The sequence below is a fragment of the Heterocephalus glaber genome, unplaced genomic scaffold, assembly GCF_053883595.1.
Source record: "Heterocephalus glaber isolate CG9 unplaced genomic scaffold, H.glaber_assembly_v1.0 deba00001481, whole genome shotgun sequence".
In the NCBI taxonomy this organism is placed as follows: domain Eukaryota; kingdom Metazoa; phylum Chordata; class Mammalia; order Rodentia; family Bathyergidae; genus Heterocephalus; species Heterocephalus glaber.
In genome coordinates, this window is record NW_028258317.1 from 61,725,036 (window position 1) to 61,748,990 (window position 23,955).

Genomic DNA, 23,955 nt, shown 5'->3' on the forward strand with positions numbered 1-23,955 from the left:
AGAGGGATGCTATTTTATCAGCATGCAGATTGGAGTCTGGTATTAGATTGGAGGTTTTCAAGGAGAGGGGAAAACTTGGCCCCCCTTTTACAGCAATGGAATTTATTAATTATAACAAAATAATAATAATTGTGTACCTATTATATAGGCCATGGATCGGGCTAGGTGCCACATGTGCTATGTCTTATTCTTGCAGCAACATTCAAGGTAGAAGCTAGTATCTCAGTATTGTAGATAAATTCTCTGGTGCTGGAGGATGGCAATAAATTGCTCAGGGTCCCTAAGGTTATAAGAGGTGACCTAGAATCAGAATTCATGTCCATCTGCTCCTCCCCAGGAGAGCAGCAGTTAGAAAGATAGGGGCTGTACTTTACATACCGGAAAGGCAGTGGTTCCCAACAAAGGAAATGTTAGCGCTCATGTCTTCCTTCCCTTGTGAGTGACCCTAAGTAGGGGCATCCAGTGGCCAGTGACCACTGAGCTTCCTTCCATGTCTTGAGTGAGAATGGAAAGTCACTTTTTCCACTTTGAGTCCCACATCTTTTGTTTGGAGTAAGGTACTGCTTTGATAAGACAGAGAAGCGCTCTCCAAAACTTACCTGTTAATTTGAAATGCCTTTAGCAGAGTTGGTTACCAAGAAGTGTTTTTTAAAAAATTTTTTTTAAGGTGAATCACATTGCTTTGCATTTTTTTTTTTTTTTTTGCGAAGACAACTCTTAAGCAAAGTCTCCTTTGAAACATTTCATGACGTTGGTCAAAGAGCTGAGAACCCGGTATTAAAGATTTCAGCACTGTCAGAAACTTCAACCAATGAGACTGCTCTTGTCATTCACACCCAGGCTCGCTCAATATTTCTTGTGTTCCTTGCTTTCACCCTGACAGCTGCTAAGTCTCAGGAGACTAGGGGAATTTTCCTTTATCTTTCTATTTCCTCTCCAAAGTATATGTTTTTATGGAGAGCCTGCTTGGTGGGAGGGGTGAGGAGATGGTTGGGAGGACAGACAAAGGGAAAGAGCAAGGGTTGAACAACTTTTGTTACTCTCTATGAAACTTAAATAAAAATATTGGCAGTTGGTCCAGCCTCTCCCCCTTTGCTAATATTTAAAAGCATTCAATTAAGATTTTCTAATGTGTCCAGTGAGTTAAACTGTCCTGTGGTATTAGAAAAATATTACACATATAAATAAAATACGTCAAAGCATTAAAAAGCTATTACACACACTGAACATAAAATGGCAGAATAATGATGGATCCCACCATGCAGGAAACATATTCAAAAATATTATCTTCCTGGTAATGAAATGCCATCCATTTCATTTTAAGCTAAATATGTTAGACATATCAGTGGAGTCTGTGCTGACACAGCAGTGAGTTGAAATTGAAAGTCTGAAATTATATATATGATTGGACACAGTGTTAAAGTAATTTATAGGAAAAACCACGAATGTGCTGGGTCTGCACCTTCTGGTGAACTCATTTTGTAGAATCAGATAGAGCAAAACTCTACCATTTCTAATGTGCAGTTAGAATGGCAGCCCGCCAGGGCCCCAATATATTCAGTTTGAAAAGAGAGAAGTACAGACAGAGACAGGGGCCAGGGGTGGTGGTGGCAGGGGCTGGGGACAGGGGAAGCAGCACAGGGGACAGGATGTGATGGGGTGGGCGGTGGAGACAGGAGGAAGAAGCCGGGCCAGGGAGGCTTGCTTCAAATTACAGCAATTCTGCATAAGCCATCGAGGAGACGGGTTCGTTTTCATTGCTCTGACCTAATGGGATACAGCGACTAGGAACTGCATTAGCTGTGGAGACAAGCAGGAGATAACAGGGAAACTCAGCTGGGGGCACTTCCGGAGAGGCTGTGGCTGGGTGCTCTCTGGCACCACTCACTGTGGTGACAGTCAGCTCCGGTGGAGATCGTGTGTCCCCAGAAGTTCAAGTGGACCCCTACAGCGCTGACAGGAAAGCACCTGATGCATGGCCATAGCAGACCCACCCGGGTTGCCGGTCTGGTCCCCGGCTCTCTCCCTGCCTTCTATAGTTCTAGCGTTGTACGTCTTTGGCCACTAAGTGTGGGAAAGCAGGGTGAACCAGGGATGAGGAGAGAAACAAGGGCTGCATTTTTGTGTGGAGACGTGTGACAAATTGGTACCCTGATGTGCTTTTCGGCATTCATTTATATCCATAATCCTGCTTGAAATGTGGATTATTTATTCATACAAGGCCGGTCTCCTTCTGGAACACTGCAGAGACTCAGCAGTGAATTCTCATTTGGTGGCTGTGCTGGCTGAGGCAGAAATGGTCTAGTTTCTCTAGAGGTGTTTTTTTCTGGCATCCGATTTCTCAAGAGGAGAAAGAAAGGCTTGAATGTAAAAGAAAGGAAGGAAGGAAGAAAGGAAAGAAGAAAGAAAGGTGTTTTTCATCCTATTGTGAATAACTGACTGTAAGAAAGGAAGTGTAGAGTGTATGAGAATGCTTGATGGCCTGGAATTAGATTGAGATAAATATCACCACATCTTCTATTTTTTTTCCTCTGTGGGGGATTTAGCATTTTCATTTCCTTTTCCCCTTTCTGTGTGGTGTTTGGGTCAAACCCATGATCTCACTCCAATTACAGAAGTGCTCTACCGCTGAGCTACATCTCAAGCCCCTAGGGATTTTAGAAAAGTAAACAAAATCTAGAATGTGTGTAGCATTTTTCTTTCATAAACGTTTAGGGTCTGTCAAATTTATTTTAATAGTTAATAGTTCTCTTGCTAGTTACTGAGGAGTTATCTCATGGTGGACTCTGGACATTTCAAGTATTGTCTCACAGCATTATGACCCAGTTCTATTCTGCTTCCTTGTTTGGTGATGAGGAAACTGAGGGTTAGAGACTTTATATGATGTCTTCCAAGATTACAAAGCCAATAAACTCTAAATTTCTCAAAGTCATTGCAAGGCAAGAATATTCTGCTTCATTTAATAGCCATCACTGTAAATGATTGGTGGGATTAAGTTATGGACTCGAGGTCTTAGCTCAAGTCTTAGCCTTTTCTGAACATTCTAAGTAGCTCAGCTGGTGCTTGTAGCATCCCACACCTTTCCTCACAGTGCTTACTGCAAGTGGGAATTGCTAATATGTGTGCTCATTGTTGTGTGCACTGGACATTGAGTTCATGAACCCAGCAATTGTGTCTATTTTGCTTACTATTATTTTTCTAGGACTTTGGACACTGAGCAGGTGCTCAGTAAGTTTCAGTTCATTGGATAAATGGATGGCTGGATAGATTCATTTTTAAAAATAATTTTATTGGTACATTTTAGGTGTACAATATAATGACATTCATCATTGGAAATTTGTACCTTTACATAATCTCTCTTGGTTCTTATTTTTTCTCCCATTACCCTGCCCTCCCTTCAACCCCTCCACCCCTTTGTATTTACAAAGACTTTGTTTCCATTTTTTCCTTTTCTCATATTAATTCCATTCCTTTCTTTCCTTTCCCCAAGCCCTCCCACTTCCTCTTCCCCTTTGGACCTTTTCTTCCTATTTCAAATTATCTGTTATTCCTTTTGATCCTTATTTACATTTTCAGTTTCTCATACCAGAGAAACTATTTGGTATTTACATGTGTGTCCTATTTATTTCACTTCAGAGTATGTCCTCAGTGTGGATCCATTTGCTATAAATGTCTCTAATTCCTCATTCTTTATGGCTGAGTAGTACTCCATTTCATAAAAAAACCCCACATTTTCTTTATCCAGTCTCCAACTGATGGGCAATTGGGCTGTTTCCAGGTTTTAGTTATTTCAGACTGTGCCTCTATGAGATGCATTTTCAATGATAATCTGTAATACAGCTGGGACTAGAAGCTTTCAGATCATCCCCTAGAACACCTGCTGTTTTTCTGTTGTCATGGAGGTCATATGTAGAAGAGGAATCAATGCCTATAAAGTCAGAGAACTTTAAAGTTGCAGAAATCCTAATAGAACATCTAGGCTACCATTCTTCCAGTGCTGAATAACTCTCAGCCTTTAAAGTTCTGTTTAATACATCCTGAGAAAGGGTGTTCACTATGTCATAAGACAACCCGTTCCATCACTTCCTAGCGGTGGTTTGTGAAGGCCTTTGTAGAGGAATCAAGTCTTCTCCTACAGCTGTCATCACAGTGGTCTTCCTCTGCCCAGCAGGCCTTCCTACACCTAAATAGACAGTCCTGCAAATGTGTGAGGATAACTACCATGTGTTCTATCTACTTCACTTTTTTTTTTGCTTAAATTCATTTATTGGTACATTTTAGGTATACAATTCGTTTACATGTATCATTGGGTGCCTGTACCTGTACATGATGTATCTTGGTTCTTATTTTTTCCCCATTACCTGTGTGCCCTTCCCTATTTACATAGACTTTATTTCCATTTTTTTCTTTTCTCATAATTTTTCCTTTCCCTTCTTTCCTTTCCCCTTCCCCTCCCACTTCTGCTACCACTTTGGACCTTTTCTTCCTATTTCACATTATCAATTATTCATTTTAATTATTTTAATCCTTATGTACACTTTCAGTTTCTCATAGTAGAGAATCTATTTGGTATTTACACATGTGTATCCTATTTATTTCACTTAAGAGAATCACCTCAATATGGATCCATTTAGCTATAAATGTCTAGTTTCTCATTCTTTATGGCTGAGTAATACTCCATTTTATAAAAAAAAATACATCTTCTTTATCCAGTTTCCAGTTGATGGGCACTTGGCCTGTTTCCAAGTTTTAACTATTACAAACTGTGCTGCTATAAACATGGTTGTGCATATATTGCTGTGGTCTGATTCTTTTAATTCTTTGGGGAAGATCCCCAGCAGGGGAATAGCTAGGTCAAGTGGAACCTGTAGTCCTAGTTCTTTGAGGTATCTCCATACTGATTTCCACAGTGGTTGCACCAGTCTGCACTCCCACCAACAATGGAGAAGGGTTCTTTCTCCCCACACCCCCGCCAGCATTTGTTATTTGTCGATTTCTTGATAGCAGCCATTCTTTCTGGGGTGAGGTGGAACCTCAGTGTTGTTTTCATCTGCATCCCTCGAATGACCAGTGATGTTGAACATTTTTTCCTATATCTACTTCACTTTTGCAGGCCATGTAAACCCATTTCTTTATCCTTTCCTTCTATAAGATTTGTCAACTGAATACCACTTTGGTTATCCTGGATGGTCAATATTTGATATCATTAAAATATAGCCACTGGGCAAATCTTGATAATAAAATGAATGAGTCATTCCTGCTGCCAGCTCAGGGCCTGCCAATCTTTTGGATAAGGCATGTAAGTTTAGAGTTACTGTATTCTCCAGTCATAAGATATATATTTAAAAATATTTTATTACTTTAAAAAGCATTATGCATTCTACAACAATATTTAGCATTTGCTTTTATACCCTATATATAAATCATTGGAGTTTAAAAAATAGTTTTATGACTGAGGGAACATGATGCTCCTATAAACTCATCTAATAGTAATATGTGCCAGGTGAGAATGTGAAACAATAGAATAATTGTCTCTGCTTGAGATGAACAGAAACATGTTTTTTGGGCCTTGCTGGATGAACCTCAGTTTTCTACGCTGTGCTAAAAAGCTTATCGAGTAGGAGGTGATGGGGCTTCCAGGCTAGGTGAGAAGCGGGGTGGTCATTTCCTGTGTGAACAATAGGAGGAAAACTTGGCTTCGTGGCTTGAAAAGTTTCCTGACCAAGACACTTGCTCCTCCACAGAAATGATATGGTTGTTGTCATAAAAAAGCATACATATTTGCTGTAAAGATTCATAAATGAAAAGGAAAAGAGGGCATCTACTTGGGGTTATGATAAATCTGGAAATGTGTTGTGAATCTGTATTCTAGGGGAGCATTTGTAATGTGAACTGAAATAAGAGCCAGCTTCCAAAGAAGGTGACAGGAGGGGATTCTAAGGAGGGGAATCCACTTGAGCCAAGCCCTAAGGGTGGGAGAGATCAGAAAACCTGTGAGCAATCAAAAATTGTCCAGTTTGTAAGGAGCTTGGGATTTGAAGTGAGGATGGTAACTTGAAAGGTGTGGAAAAGACCTGTGTATCCATGGTTCCTTTCATGTCTCAGTATGTGAGAATCCAGAACGGTTGGGCTAGAAAATCTTTTGTTGGGGGAAATTAGCTCCCAACATGTTATATGTCAGATATGCTGAGTTTGTGGTCTCACAACATTGAGGAGCGAAGTCATGAACCAAAAGAGAAAGTTAGGAGAGTTTTATTGGAAATAGGAAAATAAGAATACCTCCTGGATTTCCAAGAGGGATTCCGAGTGGGTGACCACCAAGGCCATTTGGCAGGGATAATTTATATAGCAAATCACAATGTGAGTACAATGTAGGTCAAACTATAATCAATCTATGAAATTATAAGTATAGTTGCTTAGCTAATATTGATCTAATAAAGAAGCAAGGCATGTAGCAAGGGTACATGGGAAAAGGCATTCCTAGAAAGGGATGGGAGGATGGGTCCAGATGTTCTGAGCACCCACCTATGCGTCTGATGCCTACCTGGGCTCACTGGACTGGATGGTGCTAAATACAGTAAATCTCAAACTGCTGTTCTTTGCTAGGGAGGCTCAAAGCCCTGGATATCAGTCTCCACCTTGAGGTCTGGCCCTCTTCAGATTTGCCTCCAGCTACAATTTTGATGTGTTTTCATCTTTTTGCATTCTCCTCAAGGGGTCAATTCTTCTTGGGTTGCATATTAATTTTTATCTAACTTACTGTCTGTAATACTTGGATTTCACTCTGGTGGAAAGGTGGTGATGGGCTGGCTGACCTTCTGTTTACTCTAGGTGTTGGTTTGCTGCAAAAAAAAAAAAAAATGGGATTACTGAAGATCCCCTTTATCAAAAGCTGAAGCGGGCCGGGGATTTAGCCCAGTGGTTTTGCCACCTGCTGTGCAAGCGCAAGGGCCTGAGTTTGATCCCCAGTACTAAAAAACAAAACAAAAACAAACAAACAAAAAAGGTTGAAGCAGGGCCGGAGATTTAGCTCAGTGGTTCCACTGCCTGCCCTGTAAGTGCAAGGACCCGAGTTCTATACCTGGTACCAAAAAAAAAAAAAAAAAATTTGAAGCAATAGTGGTGGGGAATAGATGAGGGAAGTAATTGAAGAATTTTGGTTCTAGCTCCGATAAGTTCTTGTCTTCTGCTGTTTTCTGTATTTTCAGTTTAGGGCTTTACTTTTGCTTCATGTCTCATTCCATGATTCCCAATTTCAACACATTTCCCTCTGCTGTTAAGTAGACTTTGGTCAACAAGATCCTTCCACAGTTGCTTCCTTGGGTACAGATTTTCTTATTTATTGTGCTCAAATTATATCATGGTGTCCCTGTCTGATCTTTCCATCCTGTCAAAATCTCTTTTTGATCTTAAACCTTTCATTCAGGATAATGCTTTCCCACCCAATGTTTTGATATTGAAAATCTTACAAGTATATTTTGTATCTTTATCGAATTATAAGATAGGTGTTGGGAAACAGGAAGATAGACTGTAGAGATGGGAAGGGGTCTGAGGATGGGGTGAGATGGGAGTGAGGAGAAGGGAAAGGAAAGTAAAAAGGGTATCTATTCCCCACAGTGAATGCATTCATTATGTATTGCAAATATGTACTAAAAAAGGCAGAACTGAGGAAAGGACTGTATAGCCCTCAATGAGACATGGCTGTGAGTGTTGCAGTGTTTTCATCTGCATTTGTGTCTTCACAAAATAGGTGAAAGCACTCATGGGGTCCTTCTAAAATTTTTTGCTGCTATCAAGATAAACTATTTCAGGACAAGCTTCTAAACACCTCCCAAATTTTAGCAAGAGGGAAACAGGGTTAAGGTGGCTTAGAGATATGGCTGAAAATCAATCTGTATGATAAACTTTTGCTCCCAGGAAAATTCTCTCTGGTCTAGCCTGTGGTCTGTGACTCATATCAATTTCCTTCTGTGAAGACTCAACAAACTCAGTTTTGCTGAAATGCTTCCACCTACCCTCAGCTGCTCATGAAGCCATTCAAAATACAAGGAGACCAGAGGGTAAGATCCGTTATGGAAAAGCAGAATTCAATTTCCATTTTTAGCTCTGCTTTTCCTCACTGAAGTCACCAGTATCAGATCTCTATGTTGTAGACTGAACTGTGTCCCTCTGAAATTTGTATGTGAATCCCTAATCCCCAGTGTGACTGTATTTGGCAATAATTACCTGATAAAGGGATAATTAAGGTTAAATGAGGGTATAAGGCTCCACCCCAATCCAACATGACCGGTGTCCTTATAAGGAGAAGAAGAAGACATACTAGGGATGTGTGGGAACAGAAGAAAAGCTGTGTGAGGACACAGGGAGAGGTGGCCATCTACAGACCAAGAGGAGCAGCCTCAGTAGAAACTAAGTCTGACACCATCCTGGTCTTGGATTTCCATCCTCCAGAACTGCGAGAAGATAAATTTCTGTTGTTAAAGCCACCTAGTCTGTTGTATTTTCTTATGGTAACTCAAGCATACTAAGATGCCATGTTACCATATAAATGCTAAATAGCAAAATTATCCCTCTGTAAAACTAATTTTGTTTTAAAAATAGCTTTATGGGGAGAAAAGTCATCATTTTAAGAGTATACACCACTTATAAGACACGTGGTAACTGCAAACACATTCTAAAGAGACCACTCTAAAAAGACCCTTTTACCATTCTCAGAAGACCACTTCAGAATCATTGATATGTATATGATGCCTCTGCACTTTTCCCTATTCACACACAGACTTCAAAGCTGGGGATAGCTTGATTCATAGAAATGGAGAATTAACCTCCTCTTCCTTTACCTTCTCCTTTACCTCCTCTTTTTCCTTCTCCTTCCCCTTTTTCTCTTCCTCCTCTTTTTCTACATCTTTGTGTTTTCTCATAATTGGGGTGGCATTAATTAGAGTGGATCTCTTAGTTAGTAATCTCCAACTGGACAGGAAGATCATTAAAGGTATTGTCTTGGTGCAATGTCTGTGAGACAACATGTAGTTAGAGGAAACAGTATTCATTCCTGCTTTCCAGAAACACATTTTCTCCTGGAATTAAAAAAATCTTTAGAGACCAATGTAGTTTTTCTGCAGAGTTTCCTTGGATGTTAGTTTAGATCAAAGAATATCCCCGAAAGTTTCTTGTGTTTGGAAAGTGATTGGAAAATGGGGATGCTACACTTACCAGTGGATTCATTCAATTCAATAGCTGAATCCCCTGTTAGGAGGTAGGGCCTGCTTGGTGGTGAGTCACTGAATATGTGACCTGGAAAGGTGTATTGTTGTCCCTGGCTCCTCCCTTCCTTCTCTGCTTCCTGGCCACCATGCGGTGGACAGCTTTCCTCTGCCATGTATTTTCACAAGGCTGTTTCTGCCTTGGAACTAGCTTACCATGGACTGAAATCACTGAAACTGTGAACCAAAATAAACCTCCCCTCTGTTAAGTTGCCTGTGTCAGGGTATTTTTGTCACAGTGATGGAAATGTTGAGTAATACATTGGATCTCTGTCATTACTCTCCAAACATGTGCTTCTACTTCTCTTTCTTTTCTAGACATATTTCACCAAAAAAGAGTTTTAGGGCCAGGTGGTAGTTTTCCACTGGTGTGATAGTGGATTTTTATACATTTGTAGGGTCAAAACAACACCCATTTATTTTTATGCATTTGATTACTTTTATTTATTTATTTTTTCATTAAGTTTATTGGTACATTTTAGGTATACAATACATTTACATTCATCATTGGGAATTTGTACCTTTACCTGATGTGTCTTGGTTCTTATTTTTTTCCCATCCCCCTGCCCTCCCTTCAATCCTTCCACCTCTATTTACAAAGATTTTATTTTCATTTTTTCCTTTTCTCATATTTTTTCTTTCCCTTCTTTCCTTTCCCCTACCCCTCCCGCTTCCTCCTTCCCTTTAGACCTTTTCTTCCTGTTTCACATTAACTATTATTCCTTTTGATCATTGTTTACACTTTCAGTTTCTCACACTAGAGAAAGTATTTGGTATTTACATGTCTTTCCTATTTATTTCACTTAAGAATATGGCCTCAATGTGCATCCCTTTAGCTCTAAATGACTCTAGTTTCTCATTCTTTATGGCTGAATAGTACTTCATTTTATAGAAAAACCACATTTTCTTTATCCAGTCTCCAGTTGATGGGTAATTGGGCAGTTTCCAAGTTTTAGCTATTACAAACTGTGCTGCTATGAACATGGGTGCACATATATCACTGTGGTCTGATTCTTTTAATTCTTTGGGGAAGATCCCCAGCAGGGGAATACCTGGGTCAAATGGGACCTCTAGTCCTAGTTCTTTGAGGTATCTCCATATTGATTTCCACAGTGGTTGCACCAGTCTGCACTCCCACCAACAATGGAGAAGGGTTCCTTTCTCCCTACACTCCTGCCAGCATTTGTTATTGGTTTATTTCTTGATAGCAGCCATTCTTTCTGGGGTGAAGTGGAATCTCAATGTTGTTTTCATCTGCATCTCTCAAATGACCAGTGATGTTGAACATTTTTTCATATGTTTATTTGCTTCTTTTACTTCTTTGTCTGAGAAATGTCTATTCATTTCAGATGCCCATTTTTGAATTGAGTCTTTAAATTTGGAGGAGTCTGATTTTTTTCAGTTCTTTCTATATTCTAGATAGTAGTCTTTTGTCTGAGGAATAGCTGCTAAAAATCTTTTCCCACATTGTATGTTGTCTCTTAGCTCTGTTGGTGGTTTCTCTTGCAGTGCAGAAGCTTTTTAATAAGATGAGATCCCAGTTGTTGATTCTTTGTGCTAGTTCCCATGCTACTGAGGTTTTGTTCATAATGTCTTTTCCTATGCCAATGTCTTCAAGAGTTCTACCTAACTTATCTCCCAGCAAGTTTAGAACAACACCACCCATTCATTATCTCACAGTTCAGGCAATGCAGGTGTGGCCTGAGTCTTTTGCTTACAACCTCACAAGGACAAATTCAAAGGGTTGGCAGGGCTGATGTCCTTTCAGGAAGTTCTGGGAATGAGTATGCTTTTAAGTTCATTAAATTTGTTTGCTTAATGTAGTTCTGGTGGTTCTAGGTCTTAAGTCCCTGTTCTTGCTGAAGAAAAAGTTCTGGCTGGTTCTTGGTTCATGAAGTTGCTTGCCTTCCATTTGTCCTCCCCCTAGGAATGGTAAATGGAATCCCTCTCCCTCTTTGAATATCTCTGGCTACTTCTTCTCCCTCCTGTTTTTGTGTCTTCTGTAGATAGCCGGAGAACATTCTTTTAAAGGCTCACTTGATTGTATCCAGCACACCTAGATAATCTAATCTGTCATGTTAAGGTCTGTTACTTAACTACACATGAGGTATCTTTTTGTGCCTCTTTTGCCATATACAGTAGGGTTTGCAAGCTCTAGTATTAGGACATGAATGTTGCTTTATTTTTCTTTCTTGGTGCCATTAGTCTATCTATTTTAATAGGTTTCTAACTTTGGGTTTTACCCAGTTCTTATCTGAAATTACAGAAAAGATACAGTACCTGTAGAAAATCCTTTCAGGGCAAGTGGCTGGATGGAAGACATTCGACAACTATTCTTTGGGCCCCTACAATGTGTCAGGTAGCATCACGCTGTGATGTTTGACACCAGTACATCATAGCGAACAGATTAGAATACCTGCCCTTTGAGAATTCATCCCAGAAGACAGATGAGTAAAACAGGCTAACACAATTAAGATTATTTTGAGCACTAGGAAAAAAAATGTAGAGAATCACAGAGTGGATTTTAGGTGATATAAAGTCTTCTTTGAGGAGGGGATGCTTAAGCTAAGGTAAAAAGTAAGAGGAGCAACTAGCCCTGATAAAATCTGGACTACACAATGCTAGGAAGAGGTAGAGACAATGGCATATGCTTCACATGTATTAATTCACTTAATACCTTCCACAGCCCTGTATAATAGGCATTATTACTAGTATTAGTCTGCTTTTTAAAAGCAGACTCTTAAGCAAAGATTTAGGTCTAAACAGTGTGTTTAGAAGTAATCCAGGAGAAGCCCTGAGAGAGAGGATACTATGGTATGGATGTGGTTTGTGGCCCAGAAGTTCATGGGCTAGAAGCTGAGGAGGTGTTGGAACTTTTAACTGATGGGGCCCTGGAAGCAGGGAGTTGGGTCCTGGAGGCTCTACCCTCATGGATGTATTAGTACTTGTCTTGCAGAGTGAGTCAGATCTGGAAGGAGCAGATTAGTTCCTGTGGGAGCAGGTGTGAAAGGGTGACCTAACTCCTGCCTGCTCTCCTGTTTCCTTGGTCACACATGTGCTCCTTCTGCATACTGCTATTTACCTTTCTGCTTCTTTGCCAGGTTGAGCCACATCTGTGGGATCCTCATCAGGGTGTATGTTGGGACCATGCTAGTTTGGATCCTCCAGCTCCCAGAATCACAAGCCAAGCGTCTTTTCTTTACAAATTATCCAGCCTCTGATATTTTGTTATAACAATACAAAATAGACAAGATAATGGGGAAATTAGACAGAGGCAGGAACAAATTGGGGTGTAGATGTCCCCCCAGCCTCATGTGGTCATAGGTTAAGAGTGTGATTACTAAACCACTACACGAGTGTCTGCTTTGGCATCACCCTAATCCCAATAGTCTGAATAAGATAAAATGAGCAGAAAGACACTGTTAAGGTCCCTTATTGCCTTTGCTGTGTTCTGCTGCCATGAACTGTTGCCCCTTTGCCACCCTGCTTTGAAGCTTGGCAATTATGAACTGAAACCTCTGCAAACCTCTACAAAGCCAAATAAACTTTTCTTCCTTTAACTCTGGGTACCAGGTATTTTGTCTCAGCAACAGGAGAAAAGTAACTAAGACAGGGTGCATTAGTGAGTAGACAACTGCTGTGGGAAACCCGAGAGCCCAGAGATGCTGATTGCTTTAGGTGGAACCCAAGAATTAAAACTATGTTTTTGTGTTTACAATAAAAATAAACCTTCACTTGTTTAAGTCATAGTGAGTGAGGTGATTTTGCTACTTGAAGCTGAACACATTTCTAGTTGATATAATCTTATATGTGGACATACAAAAGAAATGAGTGATGTTGAATAAATATTGTGATAGGTGTGCACATCTCTTGTGGAGACTATCCTGTCAAAGCTCTCCCTGGTATCCAGACCAGCAGTCTAGACTTGTAGGTTTTCCCCTCCAGTCTGTGCCTCATGCAGCCCCAGAGGGGTCTTTTGTTTTTAGAGATGCACCACTGTCTGTCCCTGCTGTGTCTGGAGGAGCTCACCGAAGTCAGCACTCCCTATGATACTCTCCATACTCCTCCACTTGCTCATACTCCTCATCTCTGTCTCTAGTGACACTTCCTTGGCAAAGCTTTTGTGAGACTTTCCCTATTTTCTCTACATTGCAGCATGATATCTACATGCCTCTTCTAGGCCCCAGGACATGGATCCTCAGTTATTTCTGAAAGCTGGTTGGTGATTCTACTTACTGTCTAGCCACAATTAAGAACTAATACATTAGACTCGATGGAAGGAGCAAAGTGAAGGAGCTGTCTGTACAGTGTCAGTTCTGTAATAAAATGATTAAAAAAGAGAGACCAAGGAGAAGGTGAGGTGGAACCCAGTTAAGGATATAACATCTTGATGGGAAGGAGAAAAGCAAAAGGTAAGGAGGGTTTGTTTATTCTCTGAGTATGTTATGGTTGTGAGGCTTCTAAAGAGAAGCTGGGAGATATGGACTATGAGAACAATATATCTGGGAGGAAAAGGAAGAAGGAACAGGGTAAATTTATTGTTGAGACAAGACATGAGGCACGAAGAAGAGAAGATTAAAATATGTGATTTGTGGATAGAAGTTTGCTTATTGAGGATTGCGGGTGGAATAATGTGAACTAGTAATTTGGAATCTTTCAAAATTTAGCACTCATTTGGGAATAATTGCAAAGATAAATGGCGCATACCACACTATGGTCAAGATTTGATAGTGACATTTGCACGCAGAATTAAAATTAATTTTGTTCTTGTTCCTTTGCAATAGGCAAGGCAAGAGGCAATAGCAAGTGTTGCTATTATCCATAAAAGAGACCTATTTACTGCTAGTATTGAAAACATGGGGCAAGGCCCTTTATCTCCTTTCCTGAAACAGTGGAGCATCTTTTTGTCTAGGCTCTGAGTGACTGTGTGGGGCAGTTCGAGCATGAGGGAGAAGCAAACATTTGTTGTGACAAAGTACTAAGGCTTAAGGGTTAACTTGTTAATACAGATAATGTAGCTTATCCTGAAAAATCCCAGTTCTTCAGTGTAAAAGAAAACATAATCATGATGGAAGAGTACAATATGGTTTGATGAAATGGGATTGAATTTTACAGCTTCTCTAAATAAGATCTTGGCAAGAATCAAATAATTTTAGAACTACAATGCAGTTGTTAAGAGGAATTATGATGAAGGAGATTGAACACTTAGCTGGGTTTCTTTAATAACCATTTCCATCTCTCTAAAAAGAGGAAGGAGATATTAAAGTATATCACGTAGTAATTCACGTGTCTGCTGCAAAGTCAAGTATTTGTAGGATCCTTGAATCAATCACTAAGTACATTCATTAAGTGCCTACTGTGTGCAGATCGATGAAGTAGGTATTATGAGTAGATGTAAAAACATTTTGAGGCACAATATCTCTAATCTTGAGTGTTTTCAGTTCACAAAGGCAAAGCAGACACCTGCAAGTGGAGTTAGGGTGGGGAGGAGGGAGTATAACTGGCAAGATGTTAAAACACATCAATTGTAAAGCAACGTTTTGAACATCTAGCGGGCCTAAAAGATAAAAGGAAATGGTGAATGCAAAAATGTTTGGAATTAAGAATAAACAACATTGAGAATTTTAAAAAAGCTTTATCAATCAAGACTTGTCTATACATTTTACATAAAGAAGTATTTAACACAATCATATTTTGCAACCAAATTTATCATCAGCTTTTCAAAATAGGAAAAACTGCATTCTTTATCAAATTAGTACAAACTCAATACTAAGGAAAATGTACTAATCTTTAACTCAGTAGAGTAGAATTTTTATGTTGCAAATAACCTTCCAAGAAATTATAATAGTTATAAAGTACTTGGTATATTTATTTCCCACTATTTGGTTTATATTTTTGATACCTATAAATAAAAGTATTAAAATTCAATAATTATGGTATAACAGGCTTCTTCTCCATAAAATCATAAAGCAGTAAAAGCATTATGTTTTAGTCTTTTCCCCCAGGTGTGCCTGCGAACCAGAAAATGGTAATGCAGTGATTCCACATAAACCCTTCTTATCCTGCCGATGGCCACAAAGTGAAGGATCATTTTTCTTCCTAACACTTGTTTTGTAAGAGAACTTTTAGTACGTGGTTTTGGACAAGGTCTGGACTATTAAAAGTGCATCTTCTTAATAGTACAGTATATTACTATACATAATTTTGTTGTTTATTTAAAAAGCCAGTTTTGGAGATTCTGTTGGTCAAAAGAGTACACTTTACAGTGTACAGATGGGGATCTCAGCAACGTGGCAGAGCAGGAGGCTCTTGACTTTTTCTCCACCCATAGATATACTAAGTTAGTATTTATTCTATGATCTATTTCCTCTAGGAGGAAGTCAGAGACAAACTGACAGTGCTGACCACAGAGTAAGAAAACATTCACATTCAACTGATAGGTAAAGCTTCCCTATGCAGACAATTGATAAAGGAATCCCCAACATCTGTCTTTTCCATGTGGAGGAGGGTTTGGCTTCATATTTAGTGCACAACTCTTAAGATTTCCTAAGGTTTAACTCAGTTCACCAGCTCTGAGAACACAGGGCATTATATATGCATGAATTTCTGTGACCACAGGGAAAGATGTTGGAGTTTGGTACAGGTGGGTAGGGATTCTCAGGGGCTACATCCACCAGGAGCAGTGTAGAGAAGGCCTTAAGAAACACATCCCCTTCTATCCCCGTGGAACGGATTTATGACACCTTCTACCAGTGGCTACTTGGTGGTCTAGTTAACTTGTACTGACGAGTTAAAAGGATAGACAAATATTAGCTCACCAGCAGCCTGAGAAACAGATTAACTTTTCCTGACTCTTCCTCACCATCTGCCCCAGTGGTAACTCTAGGCCTATTAGCCCTTTCTGGAAGGAGTTTGTTTATGCATAGAGCACCCTAACATTTACAGCTTTTACTCAAAGGGACTGAGTCTTGAACTTGCCAGTCCTGAGGCAGAGGAGACTCGATATATGTGGGTGTGCTTAGATACTACACTTGATCTTAGCCAAAAGGCCAAGAAGCGATGGGTGTGCAGAGATCACAGAACAGAGGTGGTCTTGAATGGACATGTCTTCATTTCCAGAGCTACACTTCCTTGGGTCAGTGCAGAAATGGGACAGGTGTGCAGCTCTCATTTTCTCTCCAGAAGGGGCTTACAGTATGTACCTTCAGTGACTGACTGTGGGTGTGGCTCCCAACTAACCTGCATTGGGAACTTACAGGGTAAAAAAGCAATAACCCTCCTGTGGGCTGAGCCAGAGCGCCACACTCCATGAACCTTTCTTCTAGCTTACCCTAGTGATAAATCCAGGTGTACTCATTCTTCCGGGGAGGAGTTTGACCCTACTCCAAGTGCCACAGCTTCTGTAGCTCCCACCTAAGGGACTGTATAGTTAACCTAGCTCAATTCGTGAGTAGCCCTAGGACACAGGAAAAACAGGAGTAGATGTACAACAGGCCATTTACAGCAGCTGTCTGCCCAGGATCAGGCAGGCACAGGGCATTTGCCTCAGGCCTCTGCCCTGCTTAGTGTAAGGACAGTGGGAGATAAGTGTCTGTGCTTAGCTTTACCACGAAGATAGAATAAACTGCAACACATAATCACAACTCCAGCCTTTCCAGCTTCATCTACAGAACCTGCCACCTACCTTACTTGTCTCAGTGTTCCTGTAAGATGTGGCACATCCTAAGCTCCAGGAGGCTACCAAAACCAGAAACAGCAGTTTAGACAAAAAGAAAGATTTGAGAGGCACCTTAAAATCTCTAGCTGGACAAATTTCTAAGATCCTTCTCCTATGCTAGGCAAGCCTGACAAGTCTGGGAGAGGTATTTGTCATACCTAATATGTAGAAACTAACACAGGGAGTCAAGGAAAATGAAGAAACAGAGGAGTATATTCAAAATTTGGGAATAAGATAAGCTCCTGAAATTAACCCCAGTGAAGTGCAAATACCAGTATATGATTTACATGACAGAAAATTAAAATAGTGCTCATAAAGATGCTCATCAAGGTCAAGAGAGCAATGCAAGAACAAACAGCATTTGAATGAAGACAGAGAAGTATAAAAAAAGTATTTGCGCTAAGAAGATAACACAGAGCTCTAAAAGAACTAAATATTCAATAAAGGGGGTCAGGAGGAGGCTAGACCAAGCATGAACTCAAAGACAAGTCACTGGAAATCATGAAATCTGAAGAGGAAGAAGAAGGAAAAAAAAGTGAAGGCATTTAAAGAGTTTGTAAGTGCAAGGACATATGTATTAGTAGTGTAGCAGGAAGAGAAGAGGAGAGAGAGAGAGAGAGAGAGAGGAGAGAGAATATGGCATATTCAAAGGAATAATGGCAGGACACTTTCTAAGTTTGAAGAAGGAAATAGAAATCCAAATCCAAGCAGCTCAAAAGACCCCAAATAAGAGGAAACTAAAGAAATGTACACTGAAACTGTATAATCAAATTATTGAAAAACTGAAAGTGTAAATAAGGATTAAAATGATTGAAATGAATAATTGATAATTTGAAATAGGAAGAAAAGGACCAGAGGGGTAGGGGAAATGGGAGGGGAAGGGGAAAGGAAAGAAGGGAAAGGAAAAATTATAAGAAAAGGAAAAAATGGAAACAAAGTCTTTGTAAATGGGGAAGGGTGGAGGGGGTGAAAGGCGCACAGGGAATAGGGAAAAAATAAGAACTAAGATACATCATGCACAGGTACAAACACCCAATGAGAAATGTAAATGTATTATATACCTAAAGTGTACCCATAAAAGAATTTAAGGAAAGAAAAAGTCAAGAACAGAGAAAGCTTTGAAAGCAACAAGAGAAAGCAAATTGCCACCTACAAAGTAACTTCTGTAAGATTATCAGTAGATTTTTCAGCAGAAACTGTGAAGACCCAAAGGGATTGAGATGATATATTCAAAATCGTGAAAGGAAAAAAATTAGCAAACAAGAGAATTGTACCTAGATGTGATAAAGACTTTCTCAGAGAAAAGTTGAGTTGCCTTACAAGAAACACTAAAGGGAGTTTTTCAAGTTGAAGGAAGAAGATGTAATGAGTATCATGAAAATATGAAAGTATAAAACTCACTAGTAAAAGTATAGTAAATATATTGTTAAATCCAAAATACTAGTACTGTAACAGCACTAGATAAATCAGTTGTATATCTAGTATAAAGAGTAAAAGGCAAAACTATAAAATGACTAAAGCTACAATAATTTTCTATTGCATACAAATTGTAAAAAATGTAAGTTGTGACACCATAAACAAAATGTGGGAGGAGGGAGTGTAAAAAAGTAAAGTTTGTAAGTGAAATAAAATTTCAATTATTAGCTTAAAATAGCCAGTTATATTGGACTTAAAGTATACTTTATACTAAATGGACTTAATGGATTTAAATGGAATATTCAAGAGCAATAGAACATATTGTTTTGAAGTGCTTATGAAATATTCTTCAGTATCCATTATATCATAGGCCATAAATCAAAACAAATTTAAGATCAAAATCATATTAAGTATCTTTTCCAGTCGTAATTGTATAAAACTAGAAATTACTAAGAAGAGAAATCATGGAACATTTTAAAATGTATAGAAATATTAAGTAATATTAAACCACTATTGGGTATAGGAGAAATTAAAAGGGAAATAAAAAAAACATCTTGAGACATATAAGAATGGATGAACAATATACACAAATTTATAAGATACAATAAAAACAGTTCTGAGAGAAGGTTTTAGAAATAAACTCCTGCACTGATAATAAAATAGATCTCATATAAACAAATTAACATTGCACCTAAAAAATAAAAACCCCACAAAAACAAAATAAGCCCAAAGTTAGAAGAAGGAAAGAAATAGCAAAACTCCTAATAGAAATGAATGAAATAGAGACTGGAAAAATACAGAAAAGATCAATAAACCTGAGTTTTTTTTTTGAAAAACAAAATCGACAAACTATTAGTCAGACTAATAAAAAAACAAGAAAATTCAAATAAAATCCAATATGCAAGAGAAAGCATTACAACTGATAACACAGAAATACAAAGAATCATGAGACTTAGTGCATTAGACTTTGAGTTGGCACATCTAGGCACAAGGCATAACAGACACTGTAAGAACACTAAAGACCAGTATCATTAATGAACATAGATGCAGAAATCATGACAAAATATTAAACTGTATTCAACAGCACATTATTAAGTGGCCATTCACCATGATCAAATGGGTTATCCTTGAGATACAAGGTTGGTTTTACAAATGCAAATCAATACGTGTGATTCACCATATTAGTAGATTGAAGGACAAAGTACCATAATCTTAACAGACGGAGAAAAAGCATTTGAAAAAATTCAATGTCCTTTTATTTCAATAAGATTTGAATAAGTTAGATTTATTTGGCCATGGATGACAAGCCCATAGCTAAAATTATATTCAACAGTAAAAAATTGAAGACTTCCTCTAAGATCAGGAGCAAAACAAAATTCACTCTATTCTATATAGTACTGGAAAGCATAGCCAGGGCAGTTATGCAAAACAAATGATATAAAATGTGTCCAAATAGGAAAAGAAGAATGAAATTACTTCTGTTTGCTGAAAACATCATCTTATATGTAGTTGGAGTTGATAACAAATTTGTTATTTGCAGGATATAAAATCTGAAACAGAAATTTAAAAAAATCTTATTTACATTAGGATCAAAGAGATTTAATAAATTTAAGCAAAGAAGCAAAAGATTTATATACTGAAAACTATGAAACATTGGTAAAAGAATCACAGAAACAGAAAAGAATCCTAAAATTCATATGGAACCACAAAGACTCTGAATAGCCAAAATAGTCTTAACAACAAAAACAAAAGTGGGAATACAACACTACCTGATTTTAAAATATCAAAGCTAATCAAAACAACATGATACCAGGAAAACCAAAACAACAACAAAATGGATATACATACCAATGAAACACAATAGAGTCCAGAAATTAAACCATACATTTACACTCAATTGATTTCCAACAATAGTGCCAAGAACACACATGGAGGAAAGAACAGTCTTTTCAATAAATGGTGGTGAGATAACTGGGTATCTACATGTAGAAGAATTAAAATGGACCCTTATTCTCCCCTCATACATTCTGAGAGTCAGCTAAAGGATAAACGTCTTAAATGTAAGACCTGTACCTATAAATCTACTAGAAGAAAATACAAGAGAAAAGCTGTATAACATTGGTCTAAGCATTAACTTCTTGGATATGAACAAGCACAAACAAAAGCAAAAATAGATAAATAGGATTCCATCATAAGAGAAAGCTGAAACTTTCAAGAAAAGAAGCAACAAAACAGACAACCCACAGTATCTTAGCCACTTTCTTGTTGTTGGACAAAATCCCGCATACCTACAACTATTAAAGGATGAGAGGTTCATTTGGCTTAAGGTTTTTAGAGAATTCAATTCATAGTTGATTAGCTCCAAGGCAAGAGAGGCATGATGGAAGGATCTGGCAGAGGAAAACTGTTCACATGATGGTATCTAAGGAGTGGAGAGAGTGAAGGGAGGATCTGGGGAGAGAGATACTGCTTTTCAGATCATGTCTTCAGGGAACTGCCTCTTCTGTCTGGTCCCCAACACCTAACAGAACATTCAACCCTGAACTCATTGATGGTTTAACTCACTACTCTCAAAAGCCTCACCTCTGAACACAAGACTTTTGTAGGACATTCTAGATCTATATGATAACATTTTACCCCTGTTCTACAAGACCCAGGTGCATCTCTTTATGAAAAATATACTTAGTCCATCTGTAAGAGTTACCAAAGTCTTAATAGTTACAGCTAAAAATTCCAGTACAGTCTCCTTCATGACTCAAGACAAACTCTTAGCTGTGAGTCCCCATAAAAATAAAAAAGAAAATTAAACACTTCTGAGATACAATGATACAGGGTAAATATTCCCATTCCAAAAAAGAAATAGGAGGATAGAAAGAAATTGGACCAAAGCAAGATAAAAACTTAGCAGGGCAAACATTAAATCCTGTAGCACTGTGTCCAGCATCTGGGGCAGGTTGTGGGAAGATGTGAACTTCAAAGGGCTTTGGTATCCCTGGTCATGTAGGATTGTTGCAAGGCTCAAGACCTCTCTCTTGGGGTGGATTTACTTGCTGCCTGTGCCTTTCTTCAGCAGATTTTCCACATTTCTGGCTTCTCCAATGTTCTGTGCTTCTCTACTGCACTTTTGGGTTCACTCTTACAACTTCATGCCATGCTCTCTCAGGGGCACATTGCTTGGCTTCCTAGGCCTTCTTTTGAAACCTCAGTTGAAGCCTGCATGTCCCTATAATTCTTGCATTTTGTGTGCCATAAAATCAGCATGATATGGATGAGGCCAAGATCTGCCACCAGCTTGAGCAATAGCTGGGGCCCTTTGGATCATGGTTATAGAGGTCTCTAATGCCTGGATGACTGAGCATTGTTAAATGAACCCCAGGAAATTAATGCCCTATATATCCTCTTTTGAGCAGAAGGCTCTGGGGCTCTTGTCTCAAATGTTTTATAGTTTTGTATTGTGCCTATAAATGATGGAGTCTTATTGACTCTTGAGATGCCTCTCCTATTGTCTGGATGCAAAGTACTTAGCTTTTTTTTAGTGCTAATCTTTGTTATCCTAGTGCTAACCATGATCTTCTTTGCCCCTGCTTTCCAGGTACTTCCATTCTGTTGGAACTCCAAAGTTTTGAAGTGAATTTTCTCTCCTGATTCTCATTGTAAACCTGGTTGAAAGCAGCCAGAAATACCCATGCCACACACAGCCTAAACAGTGGGCTGCCTTGAAATTTTCTTTGACAGAGTAGTTATTCCTCAGCCATTCATTTCAGTCTCCCACAAAGTCTCATGACATGGGCAAAATTTTGGAAAATCTTCTATTAGAGCATAATACACATGGCTTTGAGTCCAACAGCCAATAGAGTCCTTGTTACCAACTGAAACCTCTTGAGCCTGGCCTTTACTGTCAGCATTTCTATCAGCATTCTGGTCTTTTGAGCTCTGATCAGAATTTTCCATTAAACTCAGTCTGTAACATTTTATAGCTTCTTTAGCTGATATCTCCAAATCTTTCCAAACTCTTCCCACAAGCCAATTCTAAAAGGGTTCTAAACCACATAGACAAGTACAAGCTCAGCAACAACCCCACTCTGGTGCCAAATCTTAGTCACTTTCTGTTGTCAAAGTATCCAAAACTCACAACTCTTAAAAGAAGACAGTTTTATTTTGGCTCATGCTTTATAGGGGAATCAGTCTATAGTTGACTGGCTACAAGGCAGGAAGGGGATGTAAGAGTCTGGCAGAGGAAAGCTGCTCATACCATGTTGGCCATGGGAAAGAAAGAGTTAAGTGAGGAGCAGAGGAAGGAAATATATTCTTCCAGGTTACATCTCCACCTCTTTTTTTTTTTTTTTTTTTTTTTTTTTTTGATACTGGGGATCGAACTCAGGTCCTTATGCTTATGGGACAGGTGGCAATCCCTGGCCCCACATCTCCACCTCTTTTGACTAGGCTCTAATTCCTAACAACACATTCAGCTCTGAACTCATTAATGGCTTAATCCATTGATGATTAAAGTGCCCCATGATCAAATTACCTTTTAAAATCTTGACCTTTGAATACAAGAGAATTTTGTGGGACAATATGGAGCTAAACCATAACACACAGAGAAACACTAAGAGAAAATATTTGCAAATCATACATCAGATAAGGAGCAAATTTCCAAAATATAGAAGGAGTTAAAAATATTCCATGATGAGACAATAAATTCAATTAAAAAATAAGTAAGTGAATAGGCATTTGTAAAAAAAAATGCAAACAGCCAGTAGATTAAAAAAATGTTTGTTTACCTTAATCATCAGAGAAATGCAAATTAAAACCATAATGAACTATCATTTCACACTTGTTATATAGCTGCTACCAAAAAAGATAAAAGATAACAAGTATTGGCAAGCATGTGGAGAAAACTCTTACATACTCTTGGTAGTATTATAAATTAGTATAATTATTCCAGAAAATAGTAAGGAGTTTTCTCAAAAAGCCAAAAAATAGAAATACCATAAGATTCAACAGTCTCATTTCTGTGCATATAACCAAAGAAATGAAATCAGTATGTCTGTACGCCCATGTTCATTGGAGCATTATTCACAATAGACAAGAAAGGGCTTCAGCCTAAGTATCCATCAGTAGATAGTCATTAAAAATTAAAATGGAAAATGTGATTAAATTAAAATTATGGCATGGATTCACTATGGAATACTCTTCAGCTTTCAAAAATGACAGTTCTATCATGTGACAAAAAAGATGAACCTAGGGGGTTAAGTGCAATAAGCCAGGCTCAGAGACATAAATATTGTATGATCTTTCTTATATGTAAAATTAAAAAATCTTGAACTCTTAAAAGTAGAGAGTAAAATAGTACTTAGCAGAATCTGATGGGGGGTGGTAGTTGAAGAAAGGGATGAATTCAGTGAATTGGTGCATAATTTCAGTTAGGAGAAATACATTCTGTACTAAAAGGGTTTAGGTGATTTAAAATATTTTCATCATCAAGAGATGATAAGTATTTTGGGTCATGGGTATAATAGTTTGACTTCTAATTCAAAAATATATACATGTATCAAAAAA

General features: G+C 38.5%; 1 pseudogene; it reads right to left on the reverse strand.

Annotated features, from left to right (window-relative positions):
- Positions 1-16,256: 16,256 nt before the first annotated feature.
- LOC147825987 (U2 spliceosomal RNA) lies at positions 16,257-16,324 on the reverse strand (annotated as a pseudogene).
- Between the last annotated feature and the right edge of the window lie 7,631 nt (positions 16,325-23,955).